Source organism: Eschrichtius robustus, chromosome 14 (assembly GCF_028021215.1).
Source record: "Eschrichtius robustus isolate mEscRob2 chromosome 14, mEscRob2.pri, whole genome shotgun sequence".
Lineage (NCBI taxonomy): Eukaryota > Metazoa > Chordata > Mammalia > Artiodactyla > Eschrichtiidae > Eschrichtius > Eschrichtius robustus.
In genome coordinates this window covers 9,511,389-9,525,987 of record NC_090837.1, presented here as the reverse complement: position 1 = coordinate 9,525,987, position 14,599 = coordinate 9,511,389, and the positions used below count along the sequence as shown (strand labels likewise).

The 14,599-nt window shown below is 48.8% G+C and overlaps 1 protein-coding gene across 1 annotated transcript in view; it reads right to left on the bottom strand.

The window, feature by feature from the left end:
* Window positions 1-14,599, bottom strand: part of CUX2 (cut like homeobox 2) — a 262,762-nt gene that overhangs the window by 191,055 nt on the left and 57,108 nt on the right. The window lies entirely within an intron of this gene.

Below are 14,599 nucleotides of genomic sequence, written 5' to 3'. Positions count from 1 at the left end.
GTGTGGTCCACTAAGGTGGCTCATCATCCTGGAGTCTGTTAGAAATGTGGACTCTTGGGCCCCATCCAAGTCCTAGTGAATCAGAACTTGCATTTAAACAAGAATCCAAGGTGATTCATGTTCATGTGAAAGTTTCAGAAGCACTGGATCAGGTGGTCTGTTTCAGAGAAGTGATAATGAGGAAGAACCATTGCCATATCTGCAAGGTGAAAGTAAGAATACTTTCTGCTTGGCCTGCCCCAAGCTAAGATGCCCAGCCCTGCTATTCCAAGAACCATTATAGCCCTCAGATAAAACCTTCCAACAAGGCTGCCAGCCGAGGTCATCGGGCCACTGACCCAATCATGACATCCTGGCATGGTTCAGAAAACCCCAAACCACAAAGCCCTCAGTACTATCCAAAGGGTGGCCCCTGGACCAATAGTATCAACATCACCTGGGCACTTGTTAGACATGCAGAATCTCAGGACACTCAAGGCCTACTGATTCCCCAGGCATCACAGAAGCTCTCCAGGAGAGTCCTATGCGCTCTAAAGTTTGAGGACTACCGACTGAGATCTCTGAACCTCAGGCTGATATCTGGCAGCCACCAGGCTGTTTTGAGGGACTCCTTCAATTGGACTCCAACTCAACTTGGGCCTTGGAGATGGCGGGGAGACCCACCATTGTTTTCTAAATGAAGAAGAAGTTGGGGGGAAAGAATAAAAGTGAATAAATGGTTCCCAGTGGGTCATTAACCTGTTAGAGGGTTGGGAAAGTGATGAGGCGTCTGGGATCCAAGTTCAAAGCCACTGCTTTGAACCAACAATGAGTTTCTCTGACGAGAGGCATCAACAGGCCCGATCCCTCCCCTCACCTGTACCCCATTCTCTGCCCCATTCTCTCAATTTCTTTATTCAAGAGCAACTCAGGGATGAAATAGTCTTTTGAATGTGTGGGTTCCCTCTTCGCCACCCCCCTCCAGCCTTCTCAGTTATCCTGGTGAATGCAGCGAAGATTTCATGCACCAAATACCATCCTGCTCCAATTGTCATTTCAGGATTCGCACCATTTTAATGAATGCCAAAACTGTTTTTTCACTTGATAGAGCCTGACACGACCAACAATCACAGATTAGAGAGAAACTTCTTGCTTTTCAACAAAGGTTAATAAATAGTGACAGCATTAAGTCTATTCTGATTAACTATGCTGAAAGATATTACTGCTGTTTGTAACATGAAATCATTATTGGATTAAGCACAGCATATAAAAATGAAATGTGAGTTTTAATCTCAAACACAGACATGCAGGCTGCTCAGATAAAGGCGAGGTAACACGCAGAGGCTCATATTAATTTTTAAGTTGCTCTGATGAAGGGATATTATCTGTCATTTGTCTGGTCTGGATTTGATGGTCCCTCGGTGAACTCTCTTATTGCTCCCCCTCAAAGAATGCTAAGAGGCAAATAGCAGTTATACCCCCCCAACACACACACCCTTCACTAAGCTGTACCACACTGAGTGGCAGAAAAAAGCACGGCAGGACCCAAATAGGGATTGATGGACCACAAGTGGCTTCACTCTTCTGGGGGTTCTTTGACTTCAAAGACCTTCCCCAAGAAAATGCCAATCCCAAGTAAGGGGATGGGTTGAAGATGGGGGAGATCCACCCCGGTTTTCTAAATGAAGAAGTTGGGGGAAAGGAATAAAAGTGAATGAATGAGAACTCCCCGGCGGTCCAGTGGTTAGAGCTCCGTGCTTCCACTGCAGGAGGCACAGGTTCGATCCCTGGTCAAGGAACTAAGATCCCACAAGCCGTGTGGTGCGGCCAAAGTGAATAAATAGCACCCAGTAGGTCATTAACCTGGGACAGGTTTGAAAAAGAAATGACATCCAAATTCAAAGACACTACCTTGCCCCCTTCCCCACCATCCCATCCACCGTGGACACTGAAAATGCCCTGAGGTGCATTATTTTGAGATGTTCTGTACATTCATTCATTCAGCACCCAGACTGTGGTCTCTAAATACCATTTCCTAGTAAAAGGATCCAGGACTCCCTGGAGCAATGTCTGCATCCAAAGCTGGGGTGGGAAATGTACACAGTGAGTCTGGAAATCTTCCCAGAAAGCAAGGAGACTGTCCAAGACTACTGGAGGAGTCCAAAGGATTCAGGGGTCAACTTTCAGAGGTCCCCACGCACCAGAGACTGGACAACCTGAATATGAGTAGAGATAATAACTGAAATGGATGAGGACTCTCCAATGACACTTGCATCCATGGGTTTATAACGATATTTTAAAAAACTCTTATTGGCCACTTTTGGGGGGACACTGGGGAAGCAACTCTTTATTTTGAAAACTGGCAAATAAAGGGAAAGAATTAAGCATTTATCCTCCCTTTCCTGGACACACTAGCCTTCAGGGTGAGCAAATAATTGATGAGGGCTGGTTTCTCTGTAGAGAAATCTTCCAGCTAAGAAAAAGAAGAGGGACAGAATCAACCTATCAACATTTTGCAACCCCTAATGAATTAATGGATACAGGCAATGATTATCAGTGGGTGCAAAACTCAGCGGATGAAGAACTGATAGGAGAACCTGACAATGGACGGATCAGGCTGACAGCTCCAAACCCCACAGATCAATCTCAATGACACAGAAAAGGAGACAGCCAGACTTCACATACCTCCTGACAGAAGGGCACACCACCGCCCATGACGTGGTCTTGCCAAAAATATTGAACCAACATCTGGTCAAGCCTCTGAGGCTACCACCAGTTCACAGGAAACCCAGGGGACGGAGGAGTATTAAATGACACCTCAGGGATATGCTCAGCTAGATCCAATGGAAAGAAACTCTACGGGATGAAAGCCTTCTTCAGCAAGAATAAAAGAATAAAAGAGAGGAAGAGAAGGAGAGTGAGAGAAAGGTGGGGCAGAAGTAGAGAGGGGACAAAGAAAAAGGGGGGGGGGACACAAAATAAAATATGAATCGATAAGTCCATACTGAAACAAATTAATAATTGAATAGATAAATAAGTGGGGGAGAAAGAAAAGCTCTTCAACTAATAAATGTAGAGGTAATGATGGAAAGAGAAAATCACCATTTGGCAAACACCGCAGTAATAACTGTTTCAGGCCAAGAAGCATTGATGGATCTAAAATTAGTGGGCAAAAGAATTAGTAACAGAGTATTTACATTGTCTCAAAGTGTTTCCCCACAAGATACTTATTAATTACGAAGGAAAAAAAACCAATAAGTTCACAGCAGAGAATCCCAGCAGACAAAAGTGACCACAGTTAACATCACTACTAATAGGACAGATGGTCACCATGTGCCTCCTGATATGATGCATGGAGAAGGACACAACATCAGTCCTGTAGCATTTCTGCCAAAATGCATAACTTGAAGCTAATCATGAGTAAACATTCCCAAATCAAGGGACAATCTACAAAATAAAAGGCCAGTTCTCATCACAAGTGTCAAGGTCATGCAACCACAAGAGCACTGTGTATTACAGTAGAGAGGCCCCAGATTCTCCTTCACCGTGACACAGTCCCTGAAAAGTCTACTTGAGATTTGTGCATCAAACAGTTCTCCTTCACTTAGTCCCACAGGGTGTCTCCCTGCAACCCAGCACTGAGCACAGAAATACTCACTGAATGAATAATTCAATGAATAATAATCAGTTTAAACCAAAAAGGATTTTTACTGGCTCACATGACCTGAAAGTTTCAGGTCATCTGACTTCAGGCATGGCTGTATCCAGCAGCTCAAATGATGTCACCTCATCCTACTTACCTCCTGGCTCAGCTTTCCTCTGTGTGGGTGGGCTTTGTTTTCAGCCAGGGTTCTCCCTTGGCAGCTCTTTCACCAGCATGGCAACTCCCAGGGAAAGAAAGCACCTCTTTCCCAGTAGCACTAGCAAAAGTCCCAGGATTCACTCTGTTTCGACTGAATTGGGTCCATGCACTTTAATCTGTTCCATATTAAAGGACTAAAGAAACATGACAATTAAATGCAGTGCATGATCCAGGACTGGATCCTAGACCAGAAAAGGATGCTAGTGAGCAATGGGAAAAATTTGAGTAATATCAGTACACTAGATTATAGTGTTGTATCAACACTAATTTCCTCATTTTGTAATTGTTCTGTGCTTATGTTGAGTGTTTATGTTACGTTATATTAATGTTAATCTGGGTGAAGGGAATATGGGGAATTCTCCGTATTATTCCTGCAACTTTTTGTAAATCTTTTTGAAACAATTTAAAAATAAGTTAAAGAATGATATTTTAAAATATTCCTTAATTACCCTACCTCCAAAGGTTCCCTCCAGACAACATTTCAGAACATCTCTTATTGCAGAGCACGTAGAATATAGATTCATTTATTGCTTCTTTGCTGAATGCAGTCTCTCTTGCTGGTTTGTGAGCCCTCTGAACACATGGCACTTTCCTACCAGAGGGAATCACTATACTTTCTTTACCATCCCCTTCTTTTCCCATGTAGTTTTTATTACTTTCTATAGTTACATATTCATCTGCAGTTGGCTCATTCATTCACTGTCCAGCCAATAAATATCTGAAGGCACAGGTGTGCCAGGTAAAAGCTAGATATTGAGAACCCAGCAGTGATCCAAGCACACAAAATTTCTACTCTTACACAGCTTTACTCTGTCTCCACCATCAGTCTGAAATCTCCAGGGCATAGAGCCATACCTGTTTTGTTTCCTGCTTTGTCTCCAGTGCCTGTTACATAGTTAGCAATCAAAAAGTGCCCACTGAATGAATAAATGGATGAATGGCAAACACACCACCACCACCTTCTCCAGCGGACATTGTTAATTGATCCCAGAACTCTTTCCCATTGAGCCTGGCCAAACAGGCATGCAGTGCATTTGCCTAAGTGCACAGAAGAAGTCTTGGTTAGCATCTGTTTTAGACAAGAAGAAACGAGTGGCAAAAGGCAGGAAGTCACTGGCCTTAGAGCACTGATAAAATCCAGTGCCCTGACTTCTAGCCTCTGCAGGTTCCACTGTCTCACGAGGTAGGAGACATTTCCACAACAGCAGTCAAGTTTTAGGCAACTGCTGGGCCTCATTAGATCTCACACCAACCTCCTTCCTGGCCCCTCGTTCTCCTCTTCTGGTTCAATCCAACTCAGGGGGGCAGCACAGAAACATTCCCCCAAAACAGGGTTACTGTGCCCATGTTTCAGAGAGCAAAGAAACTTACATGAAAGTGGCCTCATGAGCTGAGGAATCCTGCACAAAGCTTAATTCTGCTTCAGACACCCAGGGACCTCCTGAAACAGGGACCATGGAGAGCTTGCCCATCGCTATGCCAGGGTGTTTGGCACTTAATTATACTTTATTTTCTATTTTCCTCTATTTGTTTCATGGCTTTACGGCCAACTTAACCCTCTCCCACCAAACCATGAGGTAACCAATAGGTGCAGATACAGGGAAGTTCCACCTCTGAAAGGCAAACACGTCCCAACCCCTCTCTGAGCCTGTTTTCCCATTTGAAAATGAAAGAAGATGTTGTGAGGTCAGAGTGCCCTGGGCTCAGATCCTGGTTTGACCACTTCCTCTGAATGTGGGCAGGTACCTAATGCTCCCTGCCTCAGTTCCCCCATACGTGAAATGGGTCGATGCTGTGAGGATCACTAGGGAATGTGGCTGGAAAGCGTCCACCTCAGAGAGCAAGTTTGAAAGACAGTAGATGTTACTCCCATCTAAATTCCCCCTCATTTCTCACCTTGTGGGAACTTCTAGAATCACTGGCTTCTCCATTTCACTGGGTGAGCCTTGGGGGTGCTTGACAAATATTCCCGGAGTTAAATTTAGCCTTGAAGTGGGTGGACCTTGCACAGGGTGTCTGCCCAGGTGAGCACCCCAAAGTCAGGGATCCAGCTGCCTTGGACATCTTTGCATTGTCACTGCCTTGGGTGCTGCCTGGCACAAAGGGATTTTGTGTATAAGACCATTTATTTGCTTTTCATTCTTACATAGTTTTAATATCAGGCATTTGTTTTCTCGTTGAGGTTTGCAGGTCCCACCCCAGGCCTTTCTGCTCCCTGCACTCTCTGGCCCCCACCTGAAGAATGGGCATTTTGCCTGCCATGCAGACGCCCCCGTCCCTCCAAACTCCCCTGAGCCAGAGAGGATGTCGTAAATATGGTCGCAGCTGTGACATCAGGCCCTGCCCAGGTGAATCCTGCAGCTCCCTGGAACTCCCCAAGGCAATAAAAGAACTTAGCTGGGAACATGGAGAAAAGAATTATAAGTGACATCTGCATGACATCTTCGCCTGACTGAATTAGGCAAGGAATCTGAGGAAAGGGGTATGCGCCCCAGTCAAGTGTCAAAAAGGTTTCCGCAAAGGAGAAACTTACGTGGCCCAAGGACTCGTATGACCCACATCAGGTGGGTGGGCTAGTGAGGAGTCTGTGAGTTTGGCCACAAAGGAGGAGGCTTGCCTGGTCTAACCAGGCCCTGTGGGTGATTCAAGGGAAGGGGTGAATGACACAGAAGATTATACATTCGGGTACACCAGTAAATGTTACAAAGAGCCTCAGTTTTCTCACCTGTAAAACGGGGACAGAGTGCAGATTCAATGAGATGGTGTAAGTCAACACTTAGCACAATGCCTGGCTCACAATCAGTACTCAGCCAAAGGAGGAGGTGCGATGTATTATAATTGCTTCTGAATTTCAGACAGAACAAATGGGCCCTGATGTACAAAGCTCTCCATCAACCATTTTACCTGAGTTGCTGGCCAAACAAAGCCCAACAGCCCCTCTTCTGCCACGACCTCGCCCCTCCCAGTCCCCTCCCCCCCACACTGGACAGTAGCTGGTCCCCCATCTTGCCAGAGGTTCCCACACCTCCCTGCCTTTGAGCCTATGAACTCCTGGAACAGAAAAGTGTTTCCCACCCCTCCCCCCTTCTGTCACGCATCAGCATTTCTTTCATTCAAGGCCCTTCTCTTGGAAGTCTTCCAGGATTGCTTCCATCAACATCCATCACCCGCTCCTTGGCACTCCCATGGCACTTTGCTCCTCTATCAGCAAGTAATACAAATTATTAGTTGTTAATATCATCACTGCAATCAGAGCTGCCATTAATTATCACCAAGAAATATTCTCAATTAATCCTCTGAATTACCCCATGCGGCAGGTATGCTCTCCCCACTTTACAGAGAAGGAAACTGAGTCACAGAAAGGTAAAGCCACTTACACAAGGCCACCTAGCCAGGAGGTGACAGACGCAGGCTTGAATTTGGGTCTGTGTAGCTCCAAAGTCCCCACTTTTCTCCATATGAGCGCCGGAAAAGGCAGCTGAAGAGGTGGGAACCCGCGTGCCCCATCTTGAGGGGACAGGGGGAGTGTGGTTGTGAGTTACCAGCCCTGGAGGGAGCAGCAGAGCTGTGCACGGGCATGCACACACATGTACACACACACACAGCTTCTTTCCGGCTTCCCCGAGTAGCCCCTTCCTGAATTTCAGAACATCTCCCCTTCGCTGAGTCACCTTCCTGGGAGGAGGGGGAGAGAAATCAATATTCTGTTGCCTATCAACTCAGTTATCAGATCAACCAGCACTGGCCCCCAAGGCCACAGCCAATCATTCCAAAACCCCCAAACCCCATTTCATTACAGTTATAAGAACATTTCCTTTTAATCACCCCCAAATATTTCTGAGGAGGCAGAAATAAATAAGACTGCCTGGGAGAAGACCAGACACATCTTTACATGGAAGGGCACAGTGCAGCGTGCAGGGGCAGCAGGCCCTGAGCTCGGTGGGGACCATACGACCCTCAACATGGCTCCTGGGTCTATTCTGGGGGCAGTGATGGGCCGCTCACAGGGCAGATCACCAAGGGTGGCTACTTAGAGGAGAGCAGGTCACAAGACATGACAGCAAAAACCCAGCCAGGAAAAACACCAAGACAGAGTCCTGCTCACCCTCTGTGTGAGACAAATGGCCCCCCACCCCTACCCCTTCCTTCTAAAGAGGCGTCAACATTCCCTGAGGGCCACACTGGGCTGCAAACTCACGTGGTCTCAAAAAGGACAGCCAACGTGAAGAGCAAGGGCTGAAATGGGAGTCAAGGTGAGTAGGGTGGGGAGCCATTCTGTGATCTTGAGGGTGTCTCTGAAGCTCACTGTGCTGCTATTTCCTCCTCTAGTAAACAGGAATGGAGTTTATAATCCCTCTCTACCTGGTGACTGAACACAGCACGGTAGTAATGATAACGGTGAACAGTCAATGAGCGCTTGCTGTGTCCCAGGCCCTTTCCTTAAACCCACTGTGTGAATGATCTCATTTTACAGACAAGGAACGAGTAGCACAGAGAGGTGAAGCAACTTGCCCCACGTCACACAGCCAGAAGGGCACAGAGCTGGGATTTGAACCTGGGAAAGCCCAGCTTCTGAACTGAGCCCCTTCCCCCTTTTCCATCTCCTCACTGGCCTCCTGAGAGGTCCAAGTCTTTGGGACCCAATTACAAATGAACAGTTCAGCAAGATGAGTCCTGGGATTCCCTTTAGACCTTGCTGACCCATGACCTCCCATGAGCCATCCTGGGATTTGGCTTCTAAATTAAATCCTTAATGCCCCAAATCCACTAACAAGCACTTATGAGGCACCTCTCAAGTTTTTTATATTATGTACAGGGCAGGAGAGAGAAAGGTAAGAAATGAAACTGGCCTGTCAGGGATTCTGGCCTACTTGATGTGAACACAATGCAGCCAGGATGCAGCTGAATTAGATACAAAGCAGGAAAAAAGATGATTGGTGCTCCGAGAGAGAGAAATATGCAAAAAACGATACGGGCAAAAAGAGAAGAAGGCTATAGATAGAAGCTATGGCGCTCAAGCAGGACTTGAAAGGCAGGTAGGTTTGGGATACGCAGAAGAGAGGAGAGCACTCCAGGTGGTCAGAACAGCTTGGGCAAGTGCAAGGATCCAAGTTGGTCCAAGTAGAGTGAATCCTGGGACTTTTGCTAGAGCTACTAGGAAAAAGGGGCTTTCTTTCCCTGAGAGTTGCCATGCTGGTGAAAGAGAGCTTTCAGGGGAGAACCCTGGCTGAGAACAAAGGCCACCCACACAGAGGAAAGCTGAGCTAGGAGATGAGTAGGATGAGATAACATTTGAGCTGCAGGATACAGCCATGCCTGAAGCCAGATGACCTGGAACTTTCAGGTCATGTGACCCAATAAAAATCCTTTTTGATTTAAGCTGGCACCAGGTGAGTTTCTCTCATACAAACACAAGAGTCCTGCCCATTACAGTAGAGAGTGGCCCCAAATTCTACCTCACTGTGACATAGTCCCTGAAACGTCTATTTGAGAGTCACACATCATCAGTTCTTCTCTTTCACTTGAGTCCACAAGGCGTCTCCCTGCATCCCAGCACTGAGCACAGAAAATATTCATTGAATGAATGACATTCCCCCAACAGTCAATGCTTACCTGTCCGTCACGGTCATATTCACTGCCTCGAACCCATTCCCTGGTCTTTGAGGTGTGGGATAGTGTCTCAGTTTTCTGCCATCGCCCTACCTCTGGCCATCACAATCACAGTTAAGCGATTAACTCCAGGAAATGTTCCATGCACCCACAGCTCTGCAAAGTGTGCATCCCTGAAGGGGAGGTGCCGAGATCAGGCCCCCTCTTCTGTGGGAAGCTGCCACGTTGAGCCTGAATCCAATCACTCCCTTAGCTGCAGTAAACTCGGCAGCATGATCCATCCACCCATCCAAAGCGCATTTGTTGAGCAATTACTACACACCAGACACCTTTTGCTCAAAGCGTCTGAATGAGTCTGGTTATAGAAATGAGCATGGGGGCAAAAACCCTGGGGAGTTTCTCTTCCATGAAACAAAGAGGCTCCGCCCAAACAAGCAGAAAAGACCCTGAAGATAAGAGTAGTGTCCCCCACTAGACGGTAAACTTACAAACTTATCTGTTGTCAATAATAATAAAATGTTTTCCTCCTCCTAAAAATACCCCCTCCTTGCAGACCTCAAGACATCGAATTTGAACCTTCTTGATATCTCTGTTAAACTGGCAAGGAATGTTCCCTTGCAAAAAGATGAAATAAGAATCACAGTAATAACAACAACCTTCTTAAAAAACCGTTTACCATGCCAGATGCCAGGCTAAATGTTTTAACTACATTTAAACTACATTTAACTACATTTTACCTACATATTCCTTTGAACCCTTGCTACAACCCTAAGAAGTGGGGAATTGGAGGCTCAGAGAGGTTAAGTAACTGGCCTGAAGTCACGGAGCAACTGAAGGAACCAGAATTTCTACCCAGATCTGGAAGATTCCAAAACATCTCCAGGCCTCAGCTATTTCCTTTGTAAAGTAGAAATGAGTAGGACTTACTTCAAAAGGTTTGTACGTACACTAGATGAGATAATGCCCATAAAGTGTTTTAGGACACAGCCTTACTCACGTGAAGGGCTTTGCCCAGCCAAATGGGGTATTTCATCATCAGCGTGCCCCTGACATGGTTTAAGGCTGGTGGGCTCAGGGCACCATGCGGTGCCGGGCCGGGGGAAAACAGCCCTCTGTACTCGGCTCTCCCCTCTGCTGTCTGCCGCCAATGCTCAGATGTCAGTTGCCTTTTGACAAGTGCACAAAACAGTTTAGGATGCCCACAGCCACAAGCCCAAGCTTGCTGGATCCACCCCGGCAGGGAGAACTGCCAGGTGGCTCTCTTGCCGGTTGGCTCTCACCCCTGGCTGCTGCCCAGAGTGACTTAACCGAGTCTGTACACGCCTTGCCAAGTCGCTGGAGGAGAGACAGCACAGCATTTGACCCAGCCCACCCATGCAGAACACCCACCCCATAACCCATGCCATGAAGCCCTGGGCACTCCCAGCCAGATGCCTGGCACACAGCAGCTGCCTGTTGGCATAGAGTGGGCAAAGCTGCAGAAAGAGTGGGTTACAAGTTGTGTTTAAAAAAAAGAAGATGATATTGTGTGCTGACGGGATATTTTAATCTGGGTTCAGGCATTCCAGAAATAACAATGATAGCTCATGCTCTACAGCGCTTAATCTAACCTTTTATGTAAAGTAAGAAATTTAACCCTCACAACATCTCATGCAGTAGGTACTATTGTTAGCCCAATTTTACAAGTAAGAAAACTGAGGCACAGACAGAATGACTTGCCCATGATCACAATGCAAGTAGGACACAATGAACCCAGCTGTCAGCCCATGTAAAACTGCTGTGTTCAAGAAAGGCCCCAAGGTAACAACTGAGAGACAGCCCTGAGGCTGTCGGACACAATTCCCATTTTACAGATGATAAGACTGAGGCTCAGAGAAGCTGACCAACACACTCAAGGCCACACAGCATTTGAAGCCAGGCTCCCGAATTACATTTCGCACTACTTCCTGATCATACTGAATTTTGCACAGCACCTGGTTTCTACTCTGTAAAATCCAGCTCTCTCATACCAGCCACCCTGTCCTGCATAGGGTGATACCACAAAAGACAAATCCCAGTGACAAGGAGGTGAGCTGGAGGGAGACAGGGATTAAAAAGTGGTTCCTCCGGCCCCGTGGAGAAGCTCTCTGGCCACCAGGTTCCCTCAGGGGGTGGGTTTTCTGCCCTAGAGAAGCGATTATAGCAGGTCGAGCCCTGTGGGTGGCAGGGGTCAGGGCTGCTGTGGCCCCTGCGGAAGCTCTGATCACCTCCAGGGCTAGGGCCGGAGCCCCCACTACCCAGCTCGGGGCAACCAAGCCCAGGGCGCCAGCCTCCCCCCAGGCCAGACCAACAACTGTCAACCAGGGGCTCTCATTGCCAGGCGTAGGCACGCCTTGAAAAAGCACATTCTGTTTCATAAAATAACTTTATATTTAGAAAGCAGCACCCAGAAACAAAGCATCCATTGCTCACATGGCCCAAGCTGCAAGGGTAAAGCTCAACAAAACCACAGCGGGAGCAGAGTGTGTTCAAAACGGCGCCATCCTCAAGGCACCTGGAGGTTTCCTGAGTCTCTGACTGGAGTCGGGGCCAGGTGGGAGTCTGGCAGCCTGTCAACAGTGCTGGCCCACTGTATTCTCGAACCCAGGAAGGTGTGTGACAGGCTGAGTTACCCAAAGACAGCTCTGCCAGGGACTCCAAACGGGAGAGGATGGGAGAGCGCCACACACGCACCCTCGACATGTTACATTCTCTCACATGTGTGCACGCACACACAGCATGGCTTACGCTCTCACATGCAATGGGTGCTCACATGCAACATGCCTTCACGTGCAACACACACATGCACACAACACGCTCTCACACAACATACTCGCCCACGAGACACTCTCCCCTACACATGTGCATGTGTTCAAATGCATGCTCACACACTCACACACTCCTATTACACACACGGTCATACTCACACATGCACACATACGGCTGTATGGATGCACACAGACCCACACAGACCCACAGTCACGCACCCATGTGCCCCCCCAAGATGCTCACACACATCCGCGCACAGGTAGAAAAAGACACGCAGGGCCACAGAGAAACATGCCCAGACCCAGACCCCGCCACACCCACGACCACCTCCCAAAGGCACAAGGACAACACAGAAAGACACACACACAGACAAAGAGTCACACCCAGTCTCGCACGTGGACAGCCCCCGCAAAGCCGTAATGCACGCAGAAAAAGACACACGGAGACCCACACCCGCCACACACACCTGGCTGGACGCATATAAGGGCACAGGGACACATACACAGTCACAGCCCCCTGCTCTCACGCCCACAGGTCCTCCCCACCGATGGCAGGTCCTGGCGCTTACCCTGGGCAGGGGCGTCCAGACACAGGCGGCAGCGCCGTCTTTCCAGCCCCAGCCCGGCAGCCTGAGCCCACTCCAAGGGCCTGTCACACAGCACCACCGGCAAGTAAAGAGCGAATGTGCAAAAATAAAGCCGAAAGGCTGCGATAAAGCAGTCCCCTTCCCACAGGACTCCGCGCTGACGCAGGTTCTGCTCTCTGCAATAAACATTTTCATTCTAATTTTAAAAGACATTAGCATTACCTCTTTGGCTCTCCATCCAGCCAGACGGTACCTCGCCTGCTGGGCCACCCGCCGGTTGCACTGGGCAGCAAGGGGACAGATGCAGGGTCCCAGGCCTTACGCCCTAAGCCTACAGGTCACCCGGCACGAGGGGTGCTGACCCAGGCGCCTGCTGGCCACCTGGCTTTTATTTTACATCATCCTTGCAGAATCCCACTGATGCTACACCCAATAAAGCAAAGAGATATACCCCCAAACTTCCTCTGGAGAACTCTGTCTCGCTCCAGCCGGGATCCCTGCAGATCCGGTCGTGCCATCCAACATGAGCACCACACACTAGGAAGGCAGCTTTCAAATGATGGGTATGCGCCCTGACAAATGGGGGGCTCGGTGTGAACTGGGGCACCGTCCTCCACCTCCCACCCCACAACTCGCCCTGCCTGCAAACTCGAGCCTCACCTCGCACCTCCCAGCAGTGACTCAACCTGGATTTCCAGGCTTGGCAAGGACCTAAGGGAGAAGGGAAACCACAGGCTAGTTTGTGAAAGACAGTGAGCTATTTTTATGAGCTCAGAGGCCTAGACCCAAAATACAGCCTCCAGCTTCAGCTCTTGCCCCAACCTGCTCACACTTAAGGCCCCAGGTACTCTGAACAGGTGATTTCTGCAAAGCCACCTCCGAGCCTTTGCCCAAGCTGTTCCCTCCTAGAACACTTTCCTGTCTCTTTGCCAGAGCTACACCTGGTGATCCTTCAGGTCTCAGCTTCCAAGTCACTCCATACTATATTGTTGGGGGCCCAGGGATCCCATGTTGTCCCATGTTGAAGGGAGCAACCCAGTTCCTGCCTTCACTGAGCTATAATGTAGGTGGCCTCCTTCCAGAAGTTTCCTAGGCCTTCCAGACTGTGTTGAGCACCCCTCCTCAGCTCCCACGGGCTCCTGGGCTCCCCGCTTAAGGGACAGCTCTTCCCAAGCTGGTTCCACCCACCTGTCCCTGGGTCTGTCTCCAGTAGCTATGGGGACTAGGGACTCCCCAAGCGCAGGGGGCAGTCTGCCGTGTCCCTCCAGGTCTCCCTGCACCGGGCACCGCATTAGCCCAATAGGTGGCTGCTGAGTGAGTAAATGAACAAAGCGCTCGTGCTGGCTGAAGCACCATGGCTCACAGTCTTCCTCCTCTACATCCAAAGACAGAAACCAGGAAAGGGAGACCTAAGTAAGTCCTTGCTAGAGAGAGGATGTGACATTGGCTCTGGCTCAGTCGCAGCTCTTATCTGCTCTGCCCTGGGGCTGGGGGTACAGCCCCCTCCAGCCACTCCCAAATGTTTCCACATTACTATGTTAGCAATCAAGGCTCCACAGGCCCCGAGCATAAAAATGTGGGATGAAAAAGAGAAATGTCAGCAGATGGCTCACAGCAGCCTCAGAGCCCTCCCTCTGGGGTCTCTTGAATCTTCCTGCCTCGGTCCTCTACTGGGTAGTCCCAATGCCACGGCCTGGCTCAGGCCCCCCTCCCCCCGACACAGGTCTGGATGACTGCAGTAGCTCCTCCTGGTCTCCCTGACTCTGCTCTTACCC